We start from the raw sequence: 14,640 nt of genomic DNA on the forward strand, positions 1-14,640 counted from the left end.
CAAGAAGCATAATATCAATGCCTTGGCTTCTGTGATGAGTACGCATGCTGCCTCCACACAAGGAAGAAGAGCATTCCACACAGGCACAGAGAGCTCTTTGCATGAAGCCTGCAGTGGTGGGAAGTTACAGTGGAGCTGAGGCTGGGTAGAGTCCAGGCAGACAAACAAAAGAGATGAAAGGGTAAACTGAAGGATGTGAGAGTTGAGTGTGGCTCACACAGGAGTGACAACACCAGCCTTCCAGCTAGCACTGCCAGGGGAAAGGGGAGCAGTGCTAATGATGGGACTTGTTTGAAAGGCAGAAAGAAGAGGAAAGAGGGCTCAAATAGCAGTGAAAGAGCAGCAGCTGGTGAGACACAATTCACACCGGGAGGTAAAAGAGAGAACACCTGAGGAAGAGCACCTTGATCAATAGCACTGAGAACCACTGGGAGGTCACTGAAAGAAAAGGGGGAGGAAAGGGAGGGGGAGAAGAGAGGGTTTCATCTTATAAGAAACTAAAAGGATATGGACAGCCTGTTATTGAAGCACCAGTATGATCGTTACAAGAGACTCTGATTTCCTCTGGGCAAGACCTATCTCATAGCAGCACCAAACACAGCTACCTCAGGCAAGTATGAACTTACGAGTGAGACTGGCATCTTCCCTTAACTTTCTGAGCACCTTAAACTCGTGTTTTGTTGGAGGAGGGGGATTCATTTTGGTGGGGGTGGTTGTGGTTTGGTTTTTCTGTTGGTGGGGTTTTCTTTTGTCTGTGGTTTGGTTTGGGTTTGTGTTTAAAAACCTTCTCCAAAGGGATCCTATTTACCTAGACCCTGCCTTTGTGCTTATCCCTTCCTTTGGCAAGGAAGAACCAACGCCCTGGGGGAACTTTGCTGTCTCAATCTCAGCAAAGTTCTGCTGTGATGACCTGCGGGATGATTCAGACTTCTCTGAAGCACTGTGGGACACAGGGCTTTTTGCTTGTCTCATTAACCAGAGCGCTGTTGTAGCGTACAGCTGCCTTGGAGCTATGCTGAGGTTGGAAAGGGGAGCAAATAGAGAACTCCAGTATGTGCCTGCACATGGCAGGCAAAGGAGGGGGAGAAACACTTTCTCCAGTGGGCTTCAGAGCCTGTTTAAAATGCAATAATTAATGAGTTAAGTACTGCCTCAAATCAGACTCCCGAGTCTCAATATCCTATCAGACTATTTTCTACCTCTTCCCATCATGTCTGTTCCACACAGTACCAGTAATTCTCCTTTCCCTCTTCTCTTGGGGTGATTAATAATTAATTATTATTAAAAGGAAAAGGCTGAGGGGACCAACTTCCAGTTTTGCAATCAAAAGTCCCAAACCAACACTAATTATAATCCTAGTCACTTTTCATCCAGCTAGGCAAAGGCTGCGTTTATGCCAAAAGGTTGTGTGTTTGCTCCTGACTGTATCTAAAGCTAATGGGATGGGGAGGCATAAGGCTATGCAGCACATTCTCAAGAGCATTAGAGGGAACTCATACGAGGTAAAGCAGAAATGAAGAGGTCTCAGCTTTTGAAAACTCCTTTTGAGAGCTCATTGGAGGAACCATAGCAGAACTGACTGCTTCTGACTTCTGCTAATGCCCTGTGCTGAATATTAATGATAAACATAATAAAATATGTATATAGTGTAATAGGAATAAAAATGCACATGTAGCACTACAGATTTATAATACTGCTTTACATACACATTCAGACAGCTGAGTAGCTGTGGTTAACATGGAGTCTGCTGCAAGGAATAAAAACGAGCTTCCTGCTCTAGCTACTTACTCATGCTTATGCCAGACTCTTCCAATATCTGCTGCATAGCTTTCAGGTCCCTTTGCTTTCAAGTCCACAGTGTGGTTACACCATCTGGACAAACTTAATAGCTTCATCTCTACAGCCTGGAAATATTGAAAGCTGAGAAGTGAGGCCATAAGGAATAGGGTTGCTGGTGTTCAGAGATCCTATCTCACAAGAGGTTTCAGTATGAAATCAATGAATTGTAATGGCCTAAGTCTCTCCAGCAGATGACCTACCTCCACTCCTGCCCTACAGCTGGGTACATTCTAGCCTTATCACCACCATGGATCTGCACAGGGCAGTTCCTGACATTTGGGGATTGCCCACAGCACCACAGAGATGTTTCCCCTTGCATAACATGGCAAATGGGAGTATGTCCTGTTCAAAGCCTGTCCTGGGTTCAGCTGTAAGTTATTTTTCTCCTTCTTAGTAGCTAAACAGTCACTGATGGGAATCAACCTTAGAGAAGCCTGAAAAGTCTGAACAGGGCCCAGAGTTTAGAAAGACAAGATGCTGTGTTAGCCACATTCTCCTGTGGCCTCCAGCAAACACCACAGCAGGTTTTTTTCTCTGGTGTGCCAAAACCCCTACATTTCCCTCCCCTCCCACTATCTCACTAGGTCTAACAAAAGAGTTTGCCTCTTCCTACAAGCTGACTTTCTTACTTTATGTAACATCCTTCCTCCTCTTGCAATTCCAGTCCCTTTCTGCCACTCTTTTTTCCACATCCTTCATGCTTCACTCGTTCTTTTTCCTCCTTTCACTAACTTGCACTGCCAAGGCTGAAGACCACTGTCTGTTTTGTGTGGCCTAGTAGTATTGATGTTTCCAATGACTATTGATTAGTTTCGAAGAGGACTTTTGTTGTCATTGTTTATATATGACTGTCTGCTCTTAGACACTACAATAGCATGTGTACCATGCAGAGTTAGTCCATAGCGTGTGTAGGACTGGACATGGACCTCTCTCTGTGACAGCAGCTCTTTTATGAGGGAAATAAGCATTTAAAGTAGTGATAGAAGAGAACCAGAATGCTTTCCACGATGCCTTTCTCACTTAGCTGCTTCCTAACTCTTCCTCTCCACCACACCCAAGTCTCTTGGGCTTCTTGCAGGGCAAGCTCTCTCCACACTGCTTTTTTATCCATACCATTACCTTTGCCACTGAAAGCAGGAGGAACAAGAGAATTTTTGGAGTGAAATCAGACACTGTCCATACATAAAACAAGAAAACTCTAACTTACTTAAAGGAAAAGAGTCATGGTTCAAAAGTGCTATGAGCTCAGCAATTTCCATGTCTTTAGAGGAAAGTCTCATTAGAAGAGCTGTGTGCCCCAGGGGTTTGTTGATTCTGGATGAGAGCGGCTCTGGGTACTGCCACAACCCCATTGGATACACCAGGGCAAGTCACTCCCTCTCTTTTTCTCTTATCTCCCCATTTCTTGAAGCAGAAATGGCCTCAAGAGGTATAAATGAGAACTGTTAGGCAAAACCTGCAGAGTAATAGTTAAAGTAATGATTACGGTAATAACCTAATGCAGCTAAGCTATCTTAACATATGTTTACAAATAACAACGCTACCCTCCAAGGTACTTGAGGCATCCCCTGTTTACAAATAACAGCACTACCCTTTTAAGGTATTTGTGACATCCCCTGCCCTGTAGGGTGAACCTGTTCATCACACAAACCCATGGAGACAGCCTGACCTAAACCACTGAGCAGCTTCAGCTTGGAATTAGACCCCCTCTGGGATGTAAAGCTCTGGAAATTATTTAAAGTGCCTGCAAGCAAATCCATGGTGCTTATCAAACAGTTCCCCAGAGACAGGAGAAATGGGGGAAATTTCTTCCTGTGGAGCGTGTGACAGTAACATCTTGAGAAAGCACCACAGGAAGCAAACAAGTCCTCACCTAAATGGAGCTAAAGTTGTATATTTCCATTTGCTACTCTGATCTTCAGCACTTTTGCTTGCTACATCTCCAAAGAGCTATCAGCAGAGGTAGCACACAAGGGAGGTAGCTAAAAAACCCCAAAACTCAGCCTGTCCACAGACTTGTCCAACTCAGCACTCAGAGAGTCATTCTGCTCTGAGCATTCTGAAGTGATTTATGTCAGAGGAATATGGTACTATCCTCCAAAGCATGTAAATTACTGCGGTTCAATGAGTAACATTAACACAGCAGCTGCCCCAAAACAAGATTAAGACAGCACACAGCATCTTCTGCTGTATGCAGCCAGTCAAGGAAAGGGGATCCTGCTATGAACTGCCTTCCACCAGAGGTTATTGCCTAGTCCACTCTGTCAGCTTCGGGACGTCCTATTTTAACTCTTCAAGCCAAACTAACTCATTTAGACTGCAATTCAGAGGAGTAGCGAAACAAGCAGCTCAACTGGCAAGTGTTTGAGGCATGGCACTACCAGCACTACGGGTCTAGTGATGCGCAACTGCAGTATCTTCCACCCAGTTGTTTGCAGAACCATCCATTGCTCTGTGTCCTCAGCCTAGCCACCATGTAAAGTGTGTTCACTGAAACAAGAGTCACAACAATAACTTGATCCCTCCACATTGTGTGAGCCTGTTAGCATGAGTAAACCATTTATTTATTAAAGGTTGCTTTAGCCATCTCCGAGTTGACTCTGCAAATCTTACATAGACTATCTCACATAGCCCTCTAATTAGAAAGTCAACCCAAAAGCACATGATAAAGAGGGAGAAAACCCTCCCGGTTTATCCAACTGACCTGAAAATCACTTACTCTCAACTGGTACAAGTTTCTTGTGCAAAGCAGGTGCTAGGAAAAAAAAGAATCCTTACCCTTAATTATCTAAGATGAATTCAAACTGCAGGAGCAGGTGAGTTTGGCATCTAAGCTGGTAAGATCAGACAAGTTCGATAGAAAATCTATGCACACAACATATACCCAGCGGGATACACAAAGAGAGCCCCTAGAACACAAGATGGAAGAATTTCTATCATCAAAGCAAAACATCACAGGCAGCTGCGGGCAGCCTGAGGGCAGGACACAGTTGCTAAGCAACTCCTCCCAGGGTTGGATGTCACATACACTCCCAACCCCAACCACAGTCAGGCACACAGAGGAGATTTTGCACTGGGGTTTCAATAGGAAGGCAGCTAATGAGGGGGTTGCTTTCCTCTGCTCTCCCTCAGCCCCATCCTTTGCTTCAGTTCAAGGGGACCAATAGTTCCCTTGCAGGAAGGTGACCCATCTTCCATAGCTGGAAGTGGTATTTGACTGGTCCAGTTGCTCCTGGCGCAAGTTTTCACACTAGGATGAAGCAAATGTGAAACATTCCCCCTGTCCCACTGGTGCAGACAATGAGGTTCCTTATCCTGGTAGTGTTTTACATGTGCCTAACAACAAGAAGTTCATAAATAAATAAAGAGGTAATGGCTGAATAGAGGACAAGGTTAGAAACAGCCAGAAAAGACAGTTTCCCTCCAAACCCCCACCCCAAAAGAACTGCAAGCTTTATTTTTCACTTTTTGTAAATCTTCCTTAATTAAGATGAAACAGAGTAAAAACCATGAGAGGTTCAACATTTTGAAGAAAGCAGAAATATCTCAGGCTATCCCACCTTCTCTCACAAGTATTTGGCTCCTGGGGATATTCAGATACCCAGGAAGCTAGAGAGAAGCTGAGTAGCTTGAGAGTCTCACTTCAACTGGGCTGGAAAGCCAGAAGCATCCAGATCAGCAGAAGCCCCTAGTGAAGAAGTTGTTAGGGACACTGACAACACACAATGCCACAAGCTGTACTGATCAAGCAGCATATCTGTATCTTCTTTCTGCTGCAAGCTACAAAGCTCATACCCCACTGCAGTACATCTCAGTTTCAGTGATCCACTATTCCCCAGATGGAGGAGAACTTCCTTGTGAAGATGGTCAAACAGGTCTTGCCACACAAGTAAGCTTTCAATGGTGCTCCAGCCTAAGCCATGACAAGTTTCACCTCATTGCAACATTTTCTTTGGGTTAAACCAACACATCCTGAGGTACTTAAAAATTCCTTCTGGCTTTGGAGGGCAACTAAGACTCAAGTGAGCAAATTCCTGACAGCACTGGCAGCAGTACCTTTGTTCTTCTAGGGACTGCCCAGGCAAGCTGCAAACATCAGCATTCATTCCCTCTGCCCTAACAGAACTGCACTGGCTTGCCTGAAAGGTATTTATATTTCCATTGATCAAGTCTTATCTCGTGCTCTGTAACCACCATAAATTCTTTCACACTATCCCAACCTCCTTTCACTAGGACGTTTCTCTGTAAATTATTCATCAGTGTTCACAGGCCTGTTGTGCCAGGCATGGAATAATACACACCAAGAAACACCCCATGGACATTAAAGACAGAAATACAAGTATTTTGTATTATTACTTTAATTTTACAGATGAGCAGCTGAGGTTCTGGGGTTCTTAATTAGGCACTCAAGGTCTTTTGGAATGCTCGTGGAAAAGTTGAACTGATTCTCTACATTGCCTGAATGGCAGAGCAGTGCCATGCGGGTTATTCTTCCTAAACTTGTTTGGTATGAAACCCCAGGCATGTTATTAATAACCTGTTATGCATTAAAAAGCTAACTGGCCTTTTGCTTCTTATTGCAGGGAGACAGGAACTACTGTAGGCACCAGAACCAGTCTGGGACTTAAGGAAGATAAACCAACTTCAGCAAGCCCTTTCCTTCAGCAGTCTCTTGCAGTTACCCATTGAGGTGTTCATGTGAGCTTCGGCCTCCAAGTGACTTTTGGCTTTTGCCAAGCACCACCTTCACTATAAGGGACTTACAGCTTTATTCCAGCTCCAGTGGGTTTGGACTTTAACTGCAAAGATTTATTCCGTCCAACAACATATCTGGACAGTTTGCAGATATAAAAAATAGCAGGTTTCAGCTAAACCTTTTTCTCCTCTTTTTTACGCATAAGACTCTGAAGGGGGAAAGAGAGGAAGCAAACACAAATGTCCGCAGAGAGGGGAACATGTGTGTGGGCAGAAGTGAAAGGAAACAAATTAAAATGATGGATAGAATTTGTGTGTAATGGTGCATTATTTATAGAGACAAGTTCAACTGAAAAATATTCCTGTCCAGGCAGGGAGAGAAAGAAAATAACTCTTTTTAGTTCACTGTGTTCATTAGTGCTATCAACCCCACCTGAGTGCCAGATGCACTGTCTGCAAACCAAGCAAGGACTGTGGCCTTAGCCAGCCACGCTTTGCATGGAACATCTGTGGCTTAAGGGTCAAGACCATGAAGGAAAATCAAAACATTTTCACAAGTCTCACACGCAAAATCCCCATGTGGGATGAGTCTCCAGAGCATAGTTCTTGTTACATGAGCCTGGAAGAGCAGCATTTGAATATTAGGGAAGATAGACTTTGTGACCCCTTTCGTGAGTTACTTTTCCAGTAGTGGAACAGAGGAGGAAGTTTATCAGGTAGCACTAGGGATCTTCCAAAGAGCCAAGTCCCAGATCTTCCTTTGTCTCTTGGGAAGAGATAGGAAGATACCCCGAAGATATTACCAGGTCAGGAAAAGGGCAACTCTCTTGAAGCTGCATGAGCTGTCAGTTTAGAAGAGCCTTGGATTCAAGTTCTCAAGCACAGTTTTCAGTGTACTTTGCAGTACACTTTGAGTGTACACAGAGTACTTTGCAGTGTACTCTCTAAATTCATTTGGGCTAATAAAGAATAACCAATGTTTTGCTACAACCCACTTTATACCTGCCCTGTCTTGCAAATTTAACATTCTCCCAATACAAAAAACACTTTTATTAGTCTGCTCATGGGGTTTCTCTGTATACTTGCTATTGCTGTTGCTTACAGTTACATCACCTATGACCTTTGCTGTGATTTTCCAAACCATCTATTATTTTGCTGAATAATGAAAGTAGACTGAAAAGATGGTTACTTACAGGACTACTTCTGAAGGTCAGTCACTTTTCTTAAAGCTTTCGGTATCTCCTCAGAACTCCCTGCATTTACAGAATTGCCAGTACTGCAGTAAAGTTCACAACTTGAAGTATCCTAGCACTCACGTGCAGCTGTTTGCCTGTGTGTAAAGCAGGTCATATCATAGGTCCCTCTGCTGATAAACTCCACTCTCTGCCGCAGCAATCAATCTTTCCATTTTAGCTAAAACCCTTCTGCTGCTGCTTCCTGCCTACCTCCCCCTCCTCAAACCTCTTAATGCCTATGATTCCTACAAAAATGGATCATCTCCCATGCTCACCTGCCAGCTCTGTTCTGAGCCTTTATAGAGACTGCTTGATGGTCTCAGCTGGGTCTGGCTAGAGCCGGATGGGTCCTGAGAGGCCAAAGCATGCCTAAAACAGCTGACCTACAATGCATCTTACTTCAAGCCTCCCATACCTACTTGTTAACAGCTATTTTCCAGTTTGTCCTTTACATTTTCAAACTGTTCTCTTTTTTTTTTTTTGCCTTGTTCAAGATGCTCGGGGGGGAGGGTGAGCCAAATGCACAATCTCAGCCATTTCTGAGCCATCATTAATTTCTTTCACATCCTCATTTATTAATAGCTCTACTTTCTCCCTTCTGCTTTTTCCTCTGATCTGTTTGTAAAAGCCTTCCTTATTCTACTTTAACCCATTAATTTCATTCTGTTTCTCATCCATCAAGCCACACCTAATCCCTCTGATGGCATGTTTTATCAGCTAAGAATTCATCTCATTTCTTTCTATTATGCAGCATTATCTCAGCTGCCTCACTGAAATTGAAGCATAACAGATCTCCTGTACTCGCTTTTGTCATCTAAGGCTCCCATTCAGCAAGGTAATGCCACCAGGCTCACCTGAACTGTCTCACTGAGGTCAGGCACTGAAAGTTAGGATAGTCTTAAGACCTTTGTTCAGCAATGTAGAGGTAAAATGCCTCTATGGAAAATATATACATACATACATATATATATATAATGTATGTATGTATATTGATGTGACAAGGACAGAAGAAAATGCCCCAAAGGAGAGTTTCCTCCATATTACTAAAGAGCTATAGTGCCTGTTCCCTGTTCCATCCCCCTGCTGATGTGAGCTATAAGAGAATCTACCTAGAAGCCCCTCTGATCCTTTAAGATCTGTTTAGATCCCAGAGAAATGGCAGAAACTACAGAGCTCCATCCTCCTGGCATTTCCCTTTGTGACTGCTGCTCCAAAAACCCATGGGGCTAGAATAGGGCATGCTCTCAGAGGTGCTAATCCACAAGATGCTCTCCATTGGTGGTAGGGAAGGTGGGAGCTGAGGGTGGCACATGTCTTAAGCAGTAAATGATATTGAAAGAAAGTCCTGCAAGAGGATTAATTATGTGACCTGGAGCAAAGAAATTGTAGCAAAAAGTGTTTGAAAATCTCCACCACTTTCCTGTCCTCCCCCCGCTTTGCTTTCTCATTTGGAAACTCTCAGATGCCTCACTCTCTCTGGATGTTTTGATAAGGCCTTTTCTTGTTTCTTTCCAGCCCCAAGCAAGTGTGATTTGATTTGGCTTCTTTCCTCCCATCCCTGGTTTGAGGTGGCTATCTGTTCAATTCCATCTCCCTGCTTGTTCATTTTCTATACAATTCTTTTACACACCCTCCCTTCAGCCAAATGGATTTTTTTAATCTACCTTGTATTTTAAGTTGTCTTGATACTGTTAGCCTTCCGGCTTATAACACTGTGTTTTTAATACTTTCCCATCCTCTTTATGCCCCATCTCCAGCTCATGCTAGAGGGTAGCTTTGCATTCCTTTCTATCAACTCCATAATTGGTTTGCAGAAAGTTTTAGCATCCTTATTAGAGATATGTCAGAACCAATACGATGGACTTGATTCCCCAGCAATGTAAAGAAAGGGAAGAACTACCAAGACAAGGAGAATCGTTTATCACCTGCAAGGGCAGATTGAAGCCAAATCAATCCAAAAACCCACTGCAGCCAAAAAACTGTTTGATATTACGGGGTTGTCCTCCCTTCTATAATCATAGAATCACAAAATGATTTGGGTTGGAAAGTGCCTTAAGATTATCCAGTTCCAAGCCCCTGCCATGGGCAGGGACACCTCACACTCAACCATGTCACCCAATGCTCTATCCAACCTGGCCTTAAACACTGCCAGTGATGGAGCATTCACCACTTCTTTGGGCAACCTGTTTCAGTGCCTCACCACCCTTGCAGTAAAGAACTTCTTCCTTATATGTAACCTGAATCTCCCCTGCTTTAGTTTAAATCCATTACCCCTTGTCCTAAAACACAGACAGCAGAAGTGCTTCCAGATCCGTACATGGCTCTTCAAGGTCTGGTTTGGGATGTGCAATATTAAGTGGACTGCTATATTCATTTGAACACAGCAACACCTCCAGAGGCTCACACAATCCTCAGAACAGTGGCTGCCTGACCAAGTAAGTTGCAACCCTACTTTCGGCTCCCCACAGAGGCTGCCCTTCCCCAACCTTTCTTACATCCAACTGACCATCAGGTCAGAAGCTCATCGCTTCCAGTACATTTCTAATCTCTTCCAAAAGGAAAATTGCTGGTCACTCAATGTATGAGTGTCTCTGATGAAATATTTCTTTGACAGCAGTGTTTTGTGGTTTTTTTCCCCTCCAGATAAATGTTTCAGCAATGATAAAAACAATCCCTCATTCTTTGATTCCAAAACACTTGAAAGCTTTTCTTTTAAACCGTTTGATCTGGCTTTTCCCAGTTTTGAATCTTTTTTAACAGTGTGTGACCACTGCTAAAATATTTCCTTATTAATTTTTGCCACACTTCAGCACTGAAAGTTCATTGTTTGTTGCAGGTGCAATTGTTATATTCACATCATGATGGCCTGCTTCTTTGCCTCATTTAACTCTAGCATACTTCAGTTGGGGCAAACCAGAGTACATACTGTCATTGTCCCAAAAATAACATTTTAGTTTCTCGATAAATCCAAACCAAACTCACTGTGTGCATACGTCTGAAGAGATTTACTTTGACCATCAACTGTGGAAACATAGTTTGGGGCCTGTCAGTGAAGCAGAGTGTTTTTCACTTTGATGCTTTTGCACATAAGTGTGAAGAATCCGGCTTCCACTTCCACAGTTCTTTTTGGCCTTCAGAGTGCTAAAGAAAATAAAAGCTTTGAATGCCTTACTCTAGGTGAGCCAGTCTCACTGTGATGATGAGAAGTCAGTTGGATGGAGAATACCTCTCATCATCTTCTTTCCTTCTGTTTATCCTCCTTTCTTTTCCCAAAAAGACATAAAAGAACAAGACTTGTCCTGTCAAGCATTCAGGGTCTTCTAACATTTTGACCCACTGTTTTGCTTGCTTGGTATGGAAACCATTTTAAATCAAAATCTATAACAATGCTTGATCTCTAATCACTCAATAATTCAAAGTCCAAGCTCTCCAGACATGGGAATTGACCCCATAATATGTACCCAATTAGGTCAGGTTAAGTTTTGACATATCTCTCTAGCCATGACCATTGCAGGATATGAAAGCATTTTCAAAACATCTGCTAATGAACCTTCATAACCCACAGTGAAGCTCATCAGTATTATCAGAATGACCCAATTGATGAGAAAAGCAGCAGTGATTTGACCAGGCTCACACAGTCGCTTGGTGGTGCAGGTGGAAATACAGCCAAGTGAGTATCCTGATACCTACCCACTCCCACATCAGTCTCTATGAGAAGGACTAAGTAGTTCACCCTATTCTTCTTGTTTCCAAGAGGTTAGAGGGAGCCCCAGCTCATTCCTTCGAAGGAGATGATAACTTCTTTTTGCCCTGTATCTACCAGAACCACAGTGACCCTCCGCTCATCACACTGACTATGAGATCATGCTTAAAGGGTCATTAAAAAGGAAACGTGTTTCTAATAAGTCTCATTTTTTGAAAACCACATGCTCTTCTTTTAACGACCTGGCTTTTTCTCTTAAAATATAGTGGGCCTAATTCACGTGGGGATCTTGGGTCAGAAGTTCTACACAAGAGGAAAAAAACTGGCTTAAAAAATTTGAATTATCTTTTTGATCCATCATTATACAACCTCATTTTCTTTTGCTCTGATTTTTTTCTCCTCTACTGTTGATTGTATCTTTTCTCATTGGTATTCCAGGCACATGCATTATCCCACCCAGTTTCTGTAATGCCAGCTAAATCATCGTTTTCATGCATGAGAACTACTCATTGTTCCTGCTTTGTCATTTCCCAGATATCTTGTGTTGAGACACTGAGGAAATAGTTTCATCCATTTTCTCTCACACCCTTTAACCTCACTTTCCTTATTGGTTGCATTCTCTTTTTCTTAGCCCTAGACATATCCAGAGACATACTCAGACCACACTTCCTGCTTACCTTCGGGTTCTTCTTCAATAGCAATTACAATGCTTTATGCCTGACTGTAGCTCTGATACTGGTTCAGTATCTGTGAACCAAATGGTTCTGTCTGCTCTACTGAGAAATCATCAGTGAGATTCTACTCCAACTTGGTTCTCATCCGAAATGTCTCTAACATCTCTTTTATCAGCCATCCATGTGTTCTCAGTAGGGATAGCAATAGGACTTTCACTCTCCTCCTCTTCTCTGCAACACCAGCCCCCAGGAACAGAAAGCACCCTGCAGCCCTACAAGCAGAACTACAGAAACATTTAGGTTGGAAAAGACCCTTTAAGATCAAGGCCAACTCCAAGTACCTTCATGCCTTCTTTTCTTGGCCACCTTCCTCATCAAATTCTTTTCCCACCTGGCCCCACACCATGCCCCTGTTTTGCTCATTTGCTGTTTTCTCTTCTCACAAGGCTTGGCCCCAATAGGTTAGAGCCACCAAGGGATTAAATTCGGCATTCCTCTGTTTGCAGTAAAGTCACTGAAGGGACTCAGTGGGCTCCATCTCTGACCTCAGATGGCCTAAAAGGACAAACCCTGTCACCAAGCCCTTGAGAGATGCTCCAGCTTCTTCCCCAACCACAGGAGGAAGAGGGCGAAGATTCAAGGATTCCTGATTCAAGGATGCTCCATGCCTGGGAATATGCCCAGTTTTGGCCGCTGCCCTCCTAAAGTTAGTAACTATTCTCCCCATCATGAATATAACCTTTATCTCTGCTCCATAGCCACTGCTATTTTCTGTGATTCCCTTGTGACAGGTTCAGGCCCTACCTAGCACTCATCCACCTTTCTCCTATCCTTTTCCTTTATTCCATCCACCCATCAGGTCCTGCACCCACAGTAAAGTGAATTGCATCTCCATGAAACTGGCAATTGGAATTTTTAATAGCAGTAGAATAATTTAGTCCATACTACAGGTAATTTTATTAACAGTCAATATTTTCTACCCTAAATGACAGATTTATTACAGCATATCATTTTTATTATTGAGTGTAATCATATCCCCATGCTACTGAGATCCCCTGGGCATCCACAGTGCTTTAGCAGTAATAAATAACCAACACAGAGACGAAAAACTTTGCTAAGGTGAATTTAAGGTTGCGGGCACATATCGGTGGTTTGAGTGCATATTGTCTCTCAAGAACATTGGAGTTAACAAGTTGAGAGCTGTCTGCAAGCATTTCTCACGTATTTCTGTCTTACATCCCACACAGCCCTACACAGGGTGTTTCTCCAGCTATTCTATCCCCTATGGACACACTTGTACTGTCATCCTGTGTTTCCTTGTAGCAGTAGTATAAGTTAAGCCTAGCTGGCAATGATGTTAGTGTATTAACTTCAGTTAACCTTATGGGATAAGGGAATAACTTAGACTTAAGAAGACTAACATAAGCAACAACATGTCAAGACCCATTTGTCCAGATGAGCAGATTAAGAGCACCATCAGCAGATAGTTGTTGGGAATTAAAGAAATTTAAATGGACTAATCAAGCATTGGATAAATCTCCACCAAATCTGTACCTGACAGCATCTGGAGTCACTTGTGGAGACAGCACAAGGGCCTCCAACACCCAGCACTGGGACTATGCATGTCCCATCTAGCATAGAACTGGAAATGCTATGCTGACCTATCTAGCTTTTAAGGGCTGCATCATCCTTCCCATTGAACAAAGTCATGTAAGTTATAAAAAACATATCTCTGATTAAAGTGTTCTGGTATCTAACTCCATTTAGTCTCTGCAGTATCATTTGGTCCTAAATGGCAACAGCCCTGTTTTCCCTGCATGTACACCTATGCAGCATCCCCATGGACACTTAACCAAAGCCAGGACAAGAGGCAGCACACGCTGTGTTTGCTCTAAGCTATGCACATGTTCATCAGCCAGCTGACAGGCCACACTGGCCAAGTCACACTTCAGCTCTCACCATCTTTTTTTGTCTCACGGAGGGCACTCATTTAAGTCTGTCCCTTTAGCTCAGCCTCCAGTTTTCTTGGTATTTCACGTTTTTTGACTCTCCTGTCCTGTTAGGAAATTTGGCTGAAATCAGTCAGCCAATACCAGAGAAGATCAGGACTGACAGGTTGATATGCATGCAGACAGAATGATTGCCTGTCCCTGGCTTATTTAAGAAGCTAGGATATGAAAAAAAAACCTGGAAATGTAAAAATTCCCACTAAGGTGAACCACTTAACTCCTGTGCTGCTCAAACTGCATTCCTATAGAATACCATTTCACTATTTCCCCTTCGTTGAAGGGTTTTAAAGCTATTCACCAGAGGGCACAGAACTATTTGTTATCTACTCCAAATAATAACCACGCCGCTTTGTTACTACATTAACCTTTGGTCTTTTTCAGGTAAAAAACTTAAATCTCACAATCAGGGAAGATGAGGCTTATCTGCAGAGGCAGGCAAGTGCAGCATGCAGGAACACTCAGACAGCAGGGCACGAGGTGGAATT

Source organism: Pezoporus occidentalis, unplaced genomic scaffold (genome assembly GCF_034315485.1).
Source record: "Pezoporus occidentalis ecotype Australia unplaced genomic scaffold, CSIRO_AGI_Poc_V1 ctg111, whole genome shotgun sequence".
Classification (NCBI taxonomy): Eukaryota; Metazoa; Chordata; class Aves; order Psittaciformes; family Psittacidae; genus Pezoporus; species Pezoporus occidentalis.